The sequence below is a fragment of the Pan paniscus genome, chromosome 21 (assembly GCF_029289425.2).
Source record: "Pan paniscus chromosome 21, NHGRI_mPanPan1-v2.0_pri, whole genome shotgun sequence".
Classification (NCBI taxonomy): domain Eukaryota; kingdom Metazoa; phylum Chordata; class Mammalia; order Primates; family Hominidae; genus Pan; species Pan paniscus.
Window position 1 is genome coordinate 62,348,979 of NC_073270.2, and position 15,447 is coordinate 62,364,425.

General features: G+C 46.6%; 1 pseudogene; it reads left to right on the forward strand.

Moving 5' to 3' along the window:
- The first annotated feature begins 3,108 nt into the window (after positions 1-3,108).
- On the forward strand, positions 3,109-11,373 carry LOC100991989 (small ribosomal subunit protein eS4, X isoform-like; annotated as a pseudogene).
- Positions 11,374-15,447: the final 4,074 nt, after the last annotated feature.

Genomic DNA, 15,447 nt, shown 5'->3' on the forward strand with positions numbered 1-15,447 from the left:
GGATGTATGGTTGGTTACATGCAAATTCTCCATCATTTTATGCAAGGGACTTGAGCATCCATGGATTTTGGTGCCTGAGGACCAAATCCTGGAACCAATCCCCCATGGATACTGAGGGACAACTGTAATCTTTTTTGGAATAAGGAATTAAAAATTTCCCCAAAATGCTTCTCCTTAATGTCATTTATTGAATAACTTGTTATTTCTCCACTGATGGGAAATAATACCTTTTACCATTTACCAAACCCCCATATATATGTGGATGGAATTCTAAACACCTTATTCTATTTTGTTAAGTTTTCTGATTACCCTATACCAGTACCAGATCACTTAATTAAAATTGGTATTATTAGCAAGAGGACATGTGCTTCTGGTAAATGATGTTGAGACAACACCTAGAGAGTTTAATTTCCCACCTCTCCTAACCGCACTTCCCAGAGACAAAGCTCTGGGTTAGGGTTCGCAGCAGGATTAAGGAGCAAGAGCCCAGCCGGGGTGCTGGGGAGCATGCAGGGCCTTAGGACCAGCGAAGGGAGGTTGCAATCATTTCCCCAGGGTTCTGGGTGGTCCCTGTTCATTAGCTAGAAATGATGCACCTTTGGGGCTAGCAATGCGCTGTGGTTGTTAGTACTTTATTGATGAAAAAAATGAGGTCATGAGTGGCTGTCTAATCCAAAATCATACTGCTAGGGAGTAGGTGAAACTCCTCAAGTTAAAGTTGCATAGCAAGACACATGCTGTTTCTTTTATTTGGAATATCTTCCCTCCTCCATCACTCTTTCACATGTTGTAGCACATATATGTGTATATATATGGTGTGTGTATATATATATAGTATAAATGTATGTATTTAATTATTTTATATATTATATATATCACATATATTATATATGTATGTGTATATATATAATATATATCACATATATTACATATATATGTATGTGTGTATATATATGTATGTGATATATATATATATGTATGTGATATATATATATATGTTTGAGTCAGGGTCTCACTTTGTCACCTAGGCTGGAGTGCAGTGGCACAATCGTGGCTCACTGCAGCCTCAACCTCCTGGGCTCAAGTGATCCTCCCCACTCAGCCTTCTGAGTAGCCACGACTAAGGCATGCAATACCACATAGATATTTGATTGCTGTGTCCCCAGTAGACCAGAAACTCCAAAGTGTTGGACACTAGGTCTATTTTGTTCACTGCTCTATGCCCAATGCCTGTAATTGTGAGAGTGTATGGTAGGTGCTCAATGGATGTTTGTGGATTTACAGGAAAACCCTTATCCTACTGCCTGGTGCCTAGGAAAGGGTTAAGACATACTAATAATTTCAGGCCTAGTGGCTCATGCCTGTAATCCCAGCACTTTGGGAGGCTGAGGTGGGTGGATCACCTGAGATCAGGAGTTTGAGACCAGCCTGGCCAACATGGCAAAACCCCGTCTCTACTAAAAATACAAAAAGTAGCTGGGTGTGGTGGTGGGTGCCTGTAATCCTAGCTACTCAGGAGGCTGAGGCAGGAGAATTGCATGAACCTGGGAGGCGGAGGTTGCAGTGAGCCGAGGTTGCGCCATTGCACTCCAGCCTGGGTGACAAGAGTGAAGCTCAGTTTCAAAAGGGGGGAAAAAAAAAAAGGCTGGGTGCAGTGGCTCACGCCTGTAATCTCAGCACTTTGGGAGGCCGAGGCAGGCGGATCACCTGAGGTCAGGAGTTTGAGACCAGCCTGGCCAACATGGTAAAACCCCACCTCTACTAAAAATACAAAAATTACCCGGGCATGGTGGCACACAACTATAATCCCAGCTACTCCAGCTGAGGCCGGAGAATTGCTTGAACCTGGGAGGTGGAGGTTGCAGTGAGCCGAGATTGCACCATTGCACTCCAGCCTGGGCGACAGAGCAAGACTCCATCTCAAAAAAAAAAAAAAAAAAAGAAAAAGAAAAAAAGAAAAAAAGACATGCGAATAATTATGTGCCAGAGGGCTTTTGATCACAGACAGGCTCAGTCTCCAAATGTCTAGTACAGAATCCTCTAAAGATGTTCGCAAGTCCAGCAACGTGGTGTGCATTCCAGTAACAGAAAAGCCTCTGCTTCCATCAATTATCTGTGTAGGTGCTGTGACCCCATGCCTGAGTAACCCAGAGTCTGTGAGTAACAGAGCAGTCCTCATTTTGGTTGCTTTTATTTAAACATTGGTACCAAGCCACCTTTCAATAAGCTAGACCCGGCCAGTGTGGTGGCTCATGCCTGTAATCCCAGAATTTTGGGAGGCTGAGGCGGGCAGATCATGAGGTCAGGAGCTCAAGACCAACCTGGCCAATATGGTGAAACTCCGTCTTTACTAAAAATACAAAAAAATTAGCCGAGCATGAGGGCACGCGCCTGTAGTCCCAGCTACTCGGGAGGCTGAGGTAGGAGAATCACTTGAACCCGGGAGGCGGAGGTTGCAGTGAGCAAGATTGTGCCACTGCGCTCCAGCCTGGGTGACAGGAGGCTCCGTGTCTGAAGATAAAAATAAAAATAAAAATAAAAATAAAAATGTAAATAAGCTAGACCCAGGAAGCAGAAATCATGCCCATGCCCTGGGTTGTCTTGGTTATGGTTTATGTGCCAGTGCTTTTGTTACCTGTCTCCTGGATGGGCTATTCAGGCTTACAAGACTTTCCCTTAATCACCACACCTGGGGAGTGGGGGTGTCTCATAGATTTGCTGCCACCTGATAAAATTCTAAATTCTCCTGGAATATTTTCTTGTTTACTAGAATAACATATCCTGCAAATCTTGGTCTCCTACCACAGGAGAAAATTATTGTTTTTATGTATCAACTAACTTACATTCCTTAAGGTGGACTTTTCCCCAGATGTTAAAAAATGCATGCTGGGCGTGGTGGCTCAAGCCTGTAATTCCAGATACTTGGGGGACTGAGGTGGGAGGATCTTTTGAGCCTAGTAGTTGGAGGCTGCAGTGAACTATGATGGTGCCACTGTACTCCAGCCTGGGAAACAGAGCAAGACCTTTTCTGTATTTACAAAAAAAAGAGAAAAGACCGGGCACGGTGGCTCATGCCTGAAATCCCAGCACTTTGGGAGGCTGAGGTGGGAGGACAGCTTGAGCCCAGGAGTTCAAGACTGGCCTGGGCAACACAGGGAGACCCCGACTCTGCAAAATATAAAAATTAGGGCCCCAATGGCTACGCGCACCGGAAGACGGAGGTCCTCTTTCCTTGCCTAATGCAGCCATGGCTCGTAGTCCCAAGAAGCATCTGAAGCAGGTAGCAGCTCCAAAGCATTGGATGCTGAATAAATTGACCGCTGTGTTTGCTCCTCGTCCATCCACCAGTCCCCACAATTTGAGAGAGTGTCTCCCCCTCATCATTTTCCTAAGGAACAGACTTAAGTATGTCCTCACTGGAAATGAAGTAAAGAAGATTTGCATGCAGCGGTTCATTAAGACCAATGGCAAGGTCCGTACTGATATAACCTACTCTGCTGGATTCATGGATGTCAACAGCATTGACAAGTCGGGAGAGAATTTCCGTCTGATCTATGACACCAAGGGTCGCTTTGCTGTACATCGTATTACACCTGAGGAGGCCAAGTACAAGTTTGTGCAAACTGAGAAAAATCTTTGTGGGCACAAAAGGAATCCTTCAAATATATATATGTGTGTGTGTGTGTGTGTGTGTGTGTATATGTATATATATTTATATATATGTGTGTATATATATGCATATATATTTATGTGTGTATATATGTATATATATTGATATATATGTGTGTATATATATGCATATATATTTATGTGTGTATATATGTACATATATTTATATATATGTGTGTATATATATTTTTTTCCCAAAGGAAAAAGAAGACGTGAGCCACCGTGCCTAGCCTCCACAATTGTATTATACATATATCAAAACATGTTGTACACTGTAAATATACATAACTTTTATTTGTCAGTTTCAGCTTAACAAAACTAGAGGAAAAGGCTAGTAGAGAACAAAATGAGATACGGGCATAGATAATAATGCAGAAGAATGGACAAGAATATTGCCAGGTGGTAGATTTATATAAAATTGCAAAGAATAAGATCCTCGTTATAAAAGCTGTATGTGAGGCCAGGCGTGGTGGCTCACGCCTGTAATCCCAGCACTTTGGGAGGCCGAGGCGGGTGGATCACCTGAGGTCAGGAGTTCAAGACCAGCCTGGCCAATATGGTGAACCCTCATCTCTACTACAAAATACAGAAATTAGCCGGATGTGGTGGCGGGCACCTGTAATCCCAGCTACTAGAGGGGGCTGAGGCAGGAGAATCACTTGAACTCAGGAAGTGGAGGTTGCAGTGAGCCGAGATGGTGCCACCGCACTCCAGCCAGGGTGACAGAGCGAGACTCTACCTCAAAAAAAAAAAAAGCTGCATGCAGATATATGTACTTAAATATATAGAAAAGGGACTCACAGGATATTTACCATGTTTCCTTCTGGGGAGAAGTGAGGCAATTCCTACTTGTTGGTATGGGAAGAGCACCTACCAGGGCAGAGTCTGAGAGAAATATCCTATTAACCTCAGGAATAATGTTCAATTCTGGGAAAAAGCCAGGAAGATGGACATTTATGTGTTCCATAGCAATACACTTATACGTATTTTAAGAGTATTTTATAACCAAAATATACGTATGCCTTCCTGGATTTTAAAAATACATTAATACCAAAAGCTAACAAAGTTATCAAGTGGAAAAAAATGCAAGTCTCTGTCTTTACCCACCCACCACTCACCTGCCTTCCCCACTTCCAGGCAGCCACCATAAACAAGGTTCCCTTAGATCTGGAATTGTTCCTTTGTAAGTAAATATTATTGTTAAGAGAAAATGCTAATAGCAAGGGTTTTCTGTAGCGAATTTTGATGGCTATGCATTGGGTGTGGTCATGGGAGGAGAAAGAAATTAAACCATCCCTCCAATGGGGGGGAAAAAAAGGAAAGAAAGGAAGAAAGGAAAGAGAAGACGATGACCCACAAAATGAGTACCTCTGAGTCTGATCTGAAACCCTTCTACACATAGTGTACAGGCACAACCGTTGACCACCAGGCCTTAATTATTATTATTATTATTATTATTTATTTATTTATTTTAAGGCAGAGTTTCACTCTTGTTACCCAGGCTGGAGTACAATGGCACAATAGCGGCTCACCGCAACCTCTGCCTCCCAGATCCAAGCGATTCTCCTGCCTCAGCCTCCCGAGTAGCTGGGATTACAAGCATGCACCACCACGCCCGGCTAATTTTGTATTTTTAGTAGAGACATGGTTTCTCCATGTTGGTCAGGCTGGTCTCGAACTCCCGACCTCAAGTGATCTGCCCGCCTAGGCCTCCCAAAGTGCTGGGATTACAGGAATGAGCCACTGCACCCGGCCAATTTTTATTATTTTAAAATTGTATGTAAAGATGGGAGTCTATGTTGCCCAGGTTGAACTCCTGGGTTCAAGCATTCTTCCTGCCTGCCTAGGCCTCCCAAGTGCTGGGATTACAAGTGGGAGCTACTGCACCCAACCCTGCCCTTTAAGTAATATTGATGTTAATTAGAATAAGAGCAGCAGCTATTGTGCTTGATCCTGTTTCTTTTTCTTCTTCTTTTTTTTTTTTTTGAGACAGAGTCTCCCTCTATTGTCCAGGTTGGAGTGCAGTGGCACGATCTCTGCTCACTGCAACCTCCGCCTCCTGGGTTCAAGTTATTCTCCTGCCTCAACCTCTGGATTAGCTGGGATTACAGACATGTATTATGCCCGGCTAATTTTTGTATTTTTACTGGAGACGGGGTTTCACCATGTTTGCCAGGCTGGTGTTGAACCCCTGACCTCAAGTGATCCACCTGCCTGGGCCTCCCAAAGTGCTGAGATTACAGGTGTAAGCCACCATGCCTGGTCCTTTTTCTTTTTTTATAAATTGAGACAGGGTCTCGCTTTGTCACCCAGGCTGGAGTGCAGTGGCACAAACGCTGCTTGCTACAGCCTCAACCTCCTGGGTTTGAGCAATCCTCCTGCCTCAGCCTCTCATGTAGCTGGGACCACAGGCACACGCCACCATGGCTGGTTAATTTTTAAATTTCCTGTAAAGATGGGGTCTTGTAGAGAACAGCCTAGGCTGGTCTGGAACTCTTGGGCTCAATCAATCCTCCTGCCTCAGCCTCTCAAAGCGCTTGGATTACAGATGTAAGCCACTGTGCCTGGCCTACACATGGGGGTCCCAATTGCCACATTTTCTGCCGCTTGGGTTCACCCATCCCTCTCCTCCACCCATCCCTCCTTTCTCAGTATTGTAAAACACACCCCGACCTCATATCATTTTACCCAGAAATATATCAGTGTCCATCTAAGCAGATAAAGGCGTTCTTGCTTGTTTGTTTTTCTAACCCCCAGTGTGATCGTCACTCCCAGTACACGTTAATAAAAATTTCTGGGCTGGGTGCGGTGGCTTGTGCCTGTAATCTTAGCACTTTGGGAGGCCAAGACAGGGGAATGGCTTGAGACAAGGAATTTGAGACCAGCCTGGACAACAGAGTGAGACCCCCATCTCCACACACACACACACACACACACACACACACACACAAATTAGCACGGCGTGGTGGTGGAAGGCTGTGGTCTCAGTTACTTGGGAGGCTGAGGTGGGAGGATTGCTTGAGCCCAGGAGGTTGAGGCTGCAGTGAGCCATGATTGTGCCACTGCACTCCAGCCTGAGTGACAGAGTGAGACCCTATCTCAAAATAAATAAATAAGCCAGGCACTTACTAATTCTGTGACTCCCATCTGTAATCACAGCACTTGGGGAGGCTGAGACAGGAAAATTGCTCAAACCTGAGAGGGGGAGGTTGCAGTGAGCAGAGATCATGCCACTGCACTCCAGCCCGGGCAACAGAGTGAGTGAGACTTCATCTCAAAAAAAAAATAATAATAAATGAATAATAATTTCTTACCATCTAACAACAGGTCCCCTTTTCAATTCTGTGCTTTTAAATGAGACCAGAGGAAGAGCTGGAAAGCTTTGGAAACTTGGCAAACATTGTAAAGCACTTAAATGAATGTCTTCAAGGGCTGTGCTCAAAGGGTGATCCCCGGGCAGGGCCACCAAACCACCCTGGAGCTTGCTAGAAATGCAAAATCCCAGGCCCAGGGCCCCAGATCCAGTGGAACTGAACTACCACTGGACCAAAACCAATGGATCATTAAAGTTTGAGGTTGGCTATCTCCACTGTGTGGAAGGCAGTGGCTGGTCCTCTCTGAATTAATCTACTTTTTCTTGAGGCCTGGATCTTGCTGGTTGATAGCAGCTTCACTGAGTCTTCCCACCAGCAGTGAGAGCCCACCATGTGTTAAACGTCAACCAGGCCTATGGGGACAGATGAGGTCACTGCCGTTGACAGGCTCCTATTCCAGTGCAAGATACAGACAAGAAGCTAATAAATGATAAAGAAATAAAGTAATCCCAGGTTGTGATTGTTAACATATGAGTTGTGTGAGGCCTCCCCAACAAGCCTATTGAAATTGCACCAGCAGAGCCAGGTGTGGTGGCTCACACCCGTAATCCCTGCACTTCAGGAGGCTGAGGTGGGCGGATCACCTAAGGTCAGGAGTTGGAGACCAGCTGGCCAACATGGTGAAACTCCGTCTCTACTAAAAGTACAAATATTAGCTGGGAATAGTAGCACCTGCCTGTAATCTCAGCTACTAGGGAGACTGAGGCATGAGAATCTCTTGAACCTGGGAGGTGGAGGTTGCAGTGAGCCGAGATCGCACCACTGCACTCTAGCCTGGGTGATAGAGCAAGCAAGACTCAGTCTCAAAAAAAGAAAAGAAAAGAAAAAGAAATGGTTCCAGCGCCTAAGGTGTCCTCCCCCTCTGGCTTTACTTTGCCCTGTGGCCCTGTCTCCAGATGCTGGGCCATGCATCTTACTACTTATTTGCTCATTGCTTTTCTCCCAGGCCAGGAAGTAATCATCACACACACACTGCCATATACCCACCCTTAGGACACAGAAGGAGTAGGAGAAATACTTGTTGAATGAAAGCTACTATGATTTTTCAAACAATGAGAGTGCCTAAAAGTGATCAATACCTGATTAGCGATTGTTTTTTAATACATCTGATTCCTACCCATGGGAAGAGTTCCTATGTGGAATGAGGCTACAATTCTTTCACTGAAAATAAATTGCACCCTATCCTGGGTGCTGCTCCAACCTCACCTCAGGGCTGGGAGCCTGGTGCTGCCACACCCTTGCCCTGAGCAGAAGAATCCGGAAGAAGCCTTTGGCCAGAGCCGCAGGTGAGTCATTTGAGGACTCTATGCCCTTGTGGCCATCCTTCGGTCACCTGTCTGGAATTTTATTTTTTTTAGCCCCCGGGCTCTGCACCAAAGAGCTGGCTTTTTTTGTTGTTGTTCCAGCTATACCTAAAAGGGACCAGCCCCATTCATATAAAGATCTCAGATCTCTCAAAAGGCATCTACAAATTAAGAGTAATTCTGCTCAAAATTAAAGGAAAAACATTTTTTTGGTGGAGGAGGGAATCGTGTAGAGTTGAAGAAATCCAAGAGATTGTAAAGTTCTTGTGGAGGGTGGAGTCGGTGACAGGAGGCAGAGAAACAAAGCGAAGGCCTTTGCGCTCCATCTGGTATCTGTGTCCAACAGACGGTTTCACCCACAGCATGGCAGAGTCCAGCAAGGATCCAAGAATATGCAGGAATCAGGGAAATGATGAAGACAGCACTTCAAATGGGAGGGATTTTTAAGTAAATGCTATTAGGCCAATCGACTGGAAGTCTATTCATTTGGAAACAGTAACATGAGGCTTCCTCCTCAAACCCCAAACACATATAGACGCACATTCCACAGTTCCACACGGGCTCAAGACCCAAACCTAAAAAACAAATTCTATGAGAATGCTTGATACAAGACTAATAAAAAGAAGACTGGGCCAGGTGCGCTGGCTCATGCCCATAATACCAACATCTTGGGAGGCCTAGGCAGGAGGATCGCTTAAGGCCAGGAGTTTGAGACCAGCCTGGGCAGCACGGTGAGACCCCCGTCACTACAAAAAATACAAAAATTAGCTGGGTGTGCTCGCATGCTCCTGTGGTCCCAGCTACTCACTGGGCTGAGGTGGGAGGATCGCTTGAGCCCAGGAAGGAGGCTGCAGTGAGCCCCGATTGAGTGATTGAACCTGGGTGACAGAGCATGACCCCGTCTCAAAAAAGAAAAAAAAAAGAAACTACACTTTCAGGGATAATTTCTATAGTTGGTTACTAGAGAAGTTTCTTTAAATATGTAGAGCACCATTTAAACATAATAATAAAAAGGCTGGGAGCAGTGGCTTATGCCTGTAGTCCCAGCTCTTTGGGAGGCCGAGGTGGGCAGATCGCTTGAGGCCAGGAGTTCGAGACCAGCCTGGCCAACATGGCAAAATCCCATCTCTATGAAAAATCCAAAAATTAAGCCGGGTGTGGTAGCTCGTGCCTGTAATCTCAGCACTTTGGGAGGCCAAGGCAGACAGATCACCTGAGGTTGGGAGTTCAAGACCAGCCTGGCCAAAATGGTGAAACCTCATCTCTACTAAAAATACAAAAATTAGCCAGGTGTGGTGGTGCATGTCTGTAATCACAGCTACTCAGGAGGCTGAGGCAGGAGAATTGCTTGAATCTGGGACGCGGAGGTTGCAGTGAGCTGAGATCGCGCCACTGCACTCCAGCCTGGGTGACAGGGCAAGACTCTGTCTCAAAAAAAAAAAAAAGAAAGAAAAATACAAAAATTAGCCAGACTTGGTGGTCCATACCTGTAATCTCAGCTGCTCGGAGGCTGAAGCGGGAGAATCACTTGGACCAGACCCTGAAGACAGAGGTTGCAGTGAGCAGAGATTGCATCACTGCACTCTAGCCTGGGCAACAGAGTGAGACTCCATTTTAAAATAATAAGAAGAAGAAGAAGAAAAAGAAAAAGAGAAAGAACACTAAAAAGATAGTGCAATGGTAACATGAGCAAAGAGCTTAAACAGGTAGTTCACTGAAGAAGGAATACAGGTAAATACAGTAAATACAGTAAATACCAGAAGAGTTGTCATCACCATACCATTTCTACCATCAGGGCGTGCAGATGCTAAAATGACAAACAAACAGAAAATGAGACATAGCTGTAGATAACGTCGAAGAAGGGCCAGGAATGTTGCTTGGCAAATTCATGTAAAAGAGCAGTAAGATCTTCTTTAAAAAAGCTGTGTGCAGAAATATGTACTTAAATACAGTATATAGAAAAAGGACTCAAGGGCTACAGACTTCTTAATCCTGGTTATTTCTGTGGAGAAGCTAGGGAGTTCCTACTCGTTATAGTGTACCAAGTGGAACATCCATTGCAGGTGAACTTACCAGGACACAGGCTCTCTTCTTCGCTGTCGGCAGGGGTCTAATTCAATTGATGGGAGCATTTGAGAACCTAAATGTAGCATTAGCTAAAAACTCTTGGACACTACACCCTCCCTTCTTGCATTTACCCTATAGCATGTACCTGTATGATTCTGTAAGTCCTATAGATACTATGGGGGATGGATCCATTACATTCTGTAGCATTGAACTTCCCAAATGCTCACAGCCCTTAGGTCCTAAACAGCCTGTGGGGTGGCTTTTGCTTGGGCCACAGGCTATATTAAAATGTATTGCAATCAAGCAGGGGAATAGTTTAATCTTAAAGCAAGTGGTTTAGCACCTGGTGTGAGAATCTCGCTTGAGCCGCCTGCCTGGCCCTAAAGGGGACATCTCTAAACATCTGCCTCTGGGGTTCCGAAGTGTGCAGTGGGGAGTCACCTTCACAGAGAGGACTTGCTGTGACCTGTAAGACACCATGCCTCTTCTCTTTCCTTCCGAGTGCTGCCTGACAGTGTCCTAAGTATTTGTTTGTGGTGGTTTATCCTCCCCAATCATGGTAAGCTTTGTGAGATCAGGGGCTTTGTTGCTTTTGTTCCCCGGGGTCCCCAAGCCAGGCCTGGCATCTGGGAGGTGCTCAGAGTGTATCTGTTACAGGAACAAGAAAGTCTTATCCACCGCCCATGCAGCTTAAGAAAAGCATTGTATTTACTAAACACTCGCTGTGGTCCAAATGCTTTGTTGAGCAAGGTAGATAAGAGGATGGATGTTTGTGGACTGAAAGAACCAGCTCCTGACCCCACCCTTAGTGCTCCAATTCTGGCTGCGCTCTGGGTGCCCCAGGGCCTTGCTATCCCTTCCCCTCCCCCTGCTTCCTCTAAGAATCTTCTCCATCCTTCAAGACCCTCAGGATTGCTGCGAAGCTCTCTCACCCCTGGACTGGACCAGACCACCCGTAGCCTCCCATAGCACCCTCCTGTATCACCTCTGTAAATGCTGGGCTGGTTATGGAACTGTCCACCAAGTGCGAAGGTTTATCTCCCACTGCTGATGGGAAGCCCCCTGAAGACGGGGACTTTTGGCCTCTTTTTTTTTTTTTCCTTTGAGACAGGGTCTCGCTGTCGCCCAGGCTGGGGTGCAGCTGCACAATCATGGCTCACCGCAGCCTTGACCTCCCAGGCTCAAGTAATTCTCCCACCTCGGCCTCCTGGGTAGCTGGGAGCACAGGCGCGTGCCACCATGCCTAGCTAATGTTTCTATTATTTGTAAAGACTGAGTCTTCTTATGTTGCCCAGGCTGCTCTGGAACTCCTGGGCTCAAGCGATCCTCCCTCCTCAGCCTCCCAAATTGTTGGGATTACAGGCATGAGCCATCACGCCAGCCAGATTTTGGCCTCTTTGGTTGACTGTCAGCTCCCCAGCACAGGGCCTGGGAATCTGTGGAATGAATGCACGAGTAGTACCAGACTGACAACTGGGGCAGAGGTGGGGAATCCCAGCATGGAGGGACCTGGGCAGACCTGGGTGGCCAGTCTGAAAGGTGATGCATGTGATTCAACACCTGGCCTGAGAGGGGACCACTTAGGCCTTCCCGGGTGCCCATGCCACAGACACATGCAGACCCTGGGCACAGCCTGAATGAGGCCTTTGTTAGGATGAAGGGTCTGGCTTTCCAAGCCCCCCAAGCGCTCTGCAGACATTACTTTTCACTTATCTCTCCCCCAAATCCCAAGAGGTTGAGACTATCATTTTCATTTTTTTTTTTTTTTTTTGAGACACAGTCTTGCTCTGTCACCCAGGCTGAAGTGCAGTGGCTCAATTTTGGCTCACTGCAACCTCCGCCTCTTGGGTTCAAGCGATTCTCCTGCCTCAGCCTCCCAAGTAGTTGGAATTGCAGGCGGGTGTCACCCTGTCCCGCTAATTTTTGTTATTTTTTTTTTTAGTAGAGATGCGGTTTCACCATGTTGGCCAGGCTGGTCTCGAACTCTTGGCCTCAAGTGATCCACCCACCTCAGCCTCCCAAAGTGCTGGGATTACAGGTATGAGCCACCACGCCCGGCTATCATTTTTATTTTAAAAGTGTGGAAACTGAGGCACGGAGCGGTTAGGTCGCTTCCAGTGAGGGATGAAGGTGTGTTGAACCTGGAGCCCTGGGAGCCCAGGTCAGTGCAGCCTCACATGGAGCCAGCTGCCTCGGTCCTGGTTGCACTTGAGGCCTTGCTGGCTCTGACACTGACAAAGTTTGAAAGTTCCCTCCTAACCTCCCTGAGCCTCAGTTTCTTCGTCTGTAAATAGAAATATGCAAAGGACCCATTTCGCAGGGCATCGTGAGCTCAGATGACCTCGTGCACAGGGCCCAGGTCAGGTGGGGTTCCTGCTGTGCAGGGCTGGGCATTCGCATCCCTGACCTCCTGGCGGTGCCTGTTCCATGCCCAGCGAGCCCCAGAGGAACAAATCTTTCACTAATGCTCATTACGGGTTAAGCTGAACCCCACCTTTCACAGGCAAGAGGGCTTCCCCTTCCTGTGGGAGGCAGGAGGGCATCCTGATTAGTACCAAGCTCTGGACCCAAGGTTTGAGGTTTGGCTCTGGGGCCTTGGACAGTCTTCCAACTCCCCTGTGGGTGAAATAGTCAAAACCCATGTTTCCATCTCAAGGATGTGAGGAGGATCTTATCTAGATCAATGCCCAGAAATCATAATGCACTGTGCCTGGCACAGAGTCAGTGCCCAGGCAGGGTCTCAGCCTCATTATTGATGCCACTCAGCCCTCCTGCCCTCCTCTGTGGCCTGGCTTAAAGTCTTCCTGGTGGAATTAGGCGCCCAAGCTCAGAAGTTTCACCTGTTCCACCAAGGACTCCAGAGATATTCATAGGGATCCCCCAAGTCTTCGCTTGGACATTATGATGTTTTACCTTAGGTGTCAAGATGAAGGCACACGTGGTGCCCAGACATTCGTCAAACATTATTCTGGGCCAGGCATGGTGGCTCACACCTATAAACCCAACACTTAATCTGTGCATTTTATTTTATTTATTTTATTTTATTTTATTTATTTTATTGTTTGAGATGGAGTCTCGCTCTGTCACCCAGGCTGGAGTGCAATGGTGCGATCTTGACTCACTGCAACCTCCGCCTCCCAGGTTCAAGCGATTCTCCTGCCTCGACCTCCTGAGTAGCTGGGATTACAAGTGCCCACCACCATGGCTGGCTAATTTTTCTATTTTAAGTAGAGACAGAGTTTCACCATGTTGGCCAGGCTGGTCTTGAACTCCTGGCCTCAAGTGATTCACCCACCTCAGCTTCCCAAAGTGTTAGGATTACAGGAGTGAGCCACTGCACCCAGTCAATCTGTGCATTTTATACTTTGTAAACTAGATCTCTATAAGGTTGATTTAAAATGTTAAAAAAGAAAGTAAGCAGCTGGGCACGGTGGCTCATGCCTGTAATCCCAGCACTGTGGGAGGCCGAGGCAGGTGGATCACCTGAGGTCAGGAGTTCGAGACCATCCTGGCCAACATGGTGATACCCCGTCTCTACTAAAAATACAAAAATTAGCTGGGCGTGGTGGCAGGTGCCTGTAATCCCAGCTACTCAGGAGGCTGAGGCAGGAGAATCACTGAAACCCAGGAGGCGGAGGTTGCAGTTAGCTGAGACCCAGCCTGGGCAACAAGAGCAAAACTCCATCTCAAAAAAAAAAAAAAAAAAAAGAAAAGAAAGAAAGCAAGGCCGGGCGCGGTGGCTCACGCCTGTAATCCCAACACTTTGAGAGGCTGCGGCAAGCGGATCACGAGGTCAGGAGATCGAGACCATCCTGGCTAACACGGTGAAATTCCGTCTTTACTAAAAATACAAAAAATTAACTGGGCGTGGTGGCATGCGCCTGTAGTTCTAGCTACTAAAGAGGCTGAGGCAGGAGAATTGCTTGAACCTGGGAGGCGGAGGTTGCAGTGAGCTGAGATTGCACCACTGCACTCCAGCCTGGGCGACAGAGCGAGACTCCGTCTCAAAAAAAAAAAAAAAAAAGAACGAAAGAAAGTAAATATATATCCATATATGGAAAAGGCTAATTTTATGGAGGTCGTTGTGATTCTAACCATTGTAGAGGGTACCTAAGAGGAAAGGGAGACTGATCCTAACAACTCGGACCTGACCCTGGCATGCTGCTCAGCCTCACTCAGGGTGGGAAGCCTGGGCACTCTCACACTGTGTCCTGTGCTGCCTTCATTGAAAGAAGTCAGAAGAAGCCTTAGGCCAGAGGCACAGGTAAGTCATTTGAGAACTCTATGCCCTTGTGGCCATCCTCTGGGCCACCTGTTTGGATTTTGATTTGATAACCCAGGGTTTCTCAACCTCAGCACTGTTGACATTTTGGACCAGATAATGCTTTGTTGTGGGGACTGTGCTTGTAGGATGTGGAGCAGCATCGCTGGCCTCTACCCACTAGATGCCAGGGGCACCCTCCCTAGTCATAACAACCAAAAAATATCCCCGAACCTAGCTGAATGTCCCCTGGGGGGTCGGGGGCACTAAATCACCTTGGTTGAGCTACTGCTTTAATATAAGAGTTCTGCCCCAGGGCTTGCCCTTTCTAGACTGAAAAGAGACCTTATCTCAGCCTCATTAGTAGAAAGATATCCAGTCTTTAAATCTACCCATTCTGAGTAATTCCACACAAAATTAGAGCAAGATTTGTTTATGTGTTGGAAGGTGGGGAAGAACAGGACACATTGGTTCTATAACCTTACTGGAAGACTTGAACCAGGGAGGTGAGGCAGAAATTGAAACAAGGCTGAAAGCTACAATAATCAAAACAGTCTGGCATCAACATAGGAATAGACTCAGTGGGACAGAATCATAGGAATAGAATCAACTAAACAGGTAAGAGGGTGCAGAAGAAGGCACATGGATAGAGGTCAGCTCATTATATGATTAAAGGTGACATTTCCAGGCCAGGTGCCATGGCTCTTGCCTGTAATCCCAGCACTTTGGGAGGCTGAGGTGGGCGAATCACCTGAGGTCAGGAGTGTGAGAC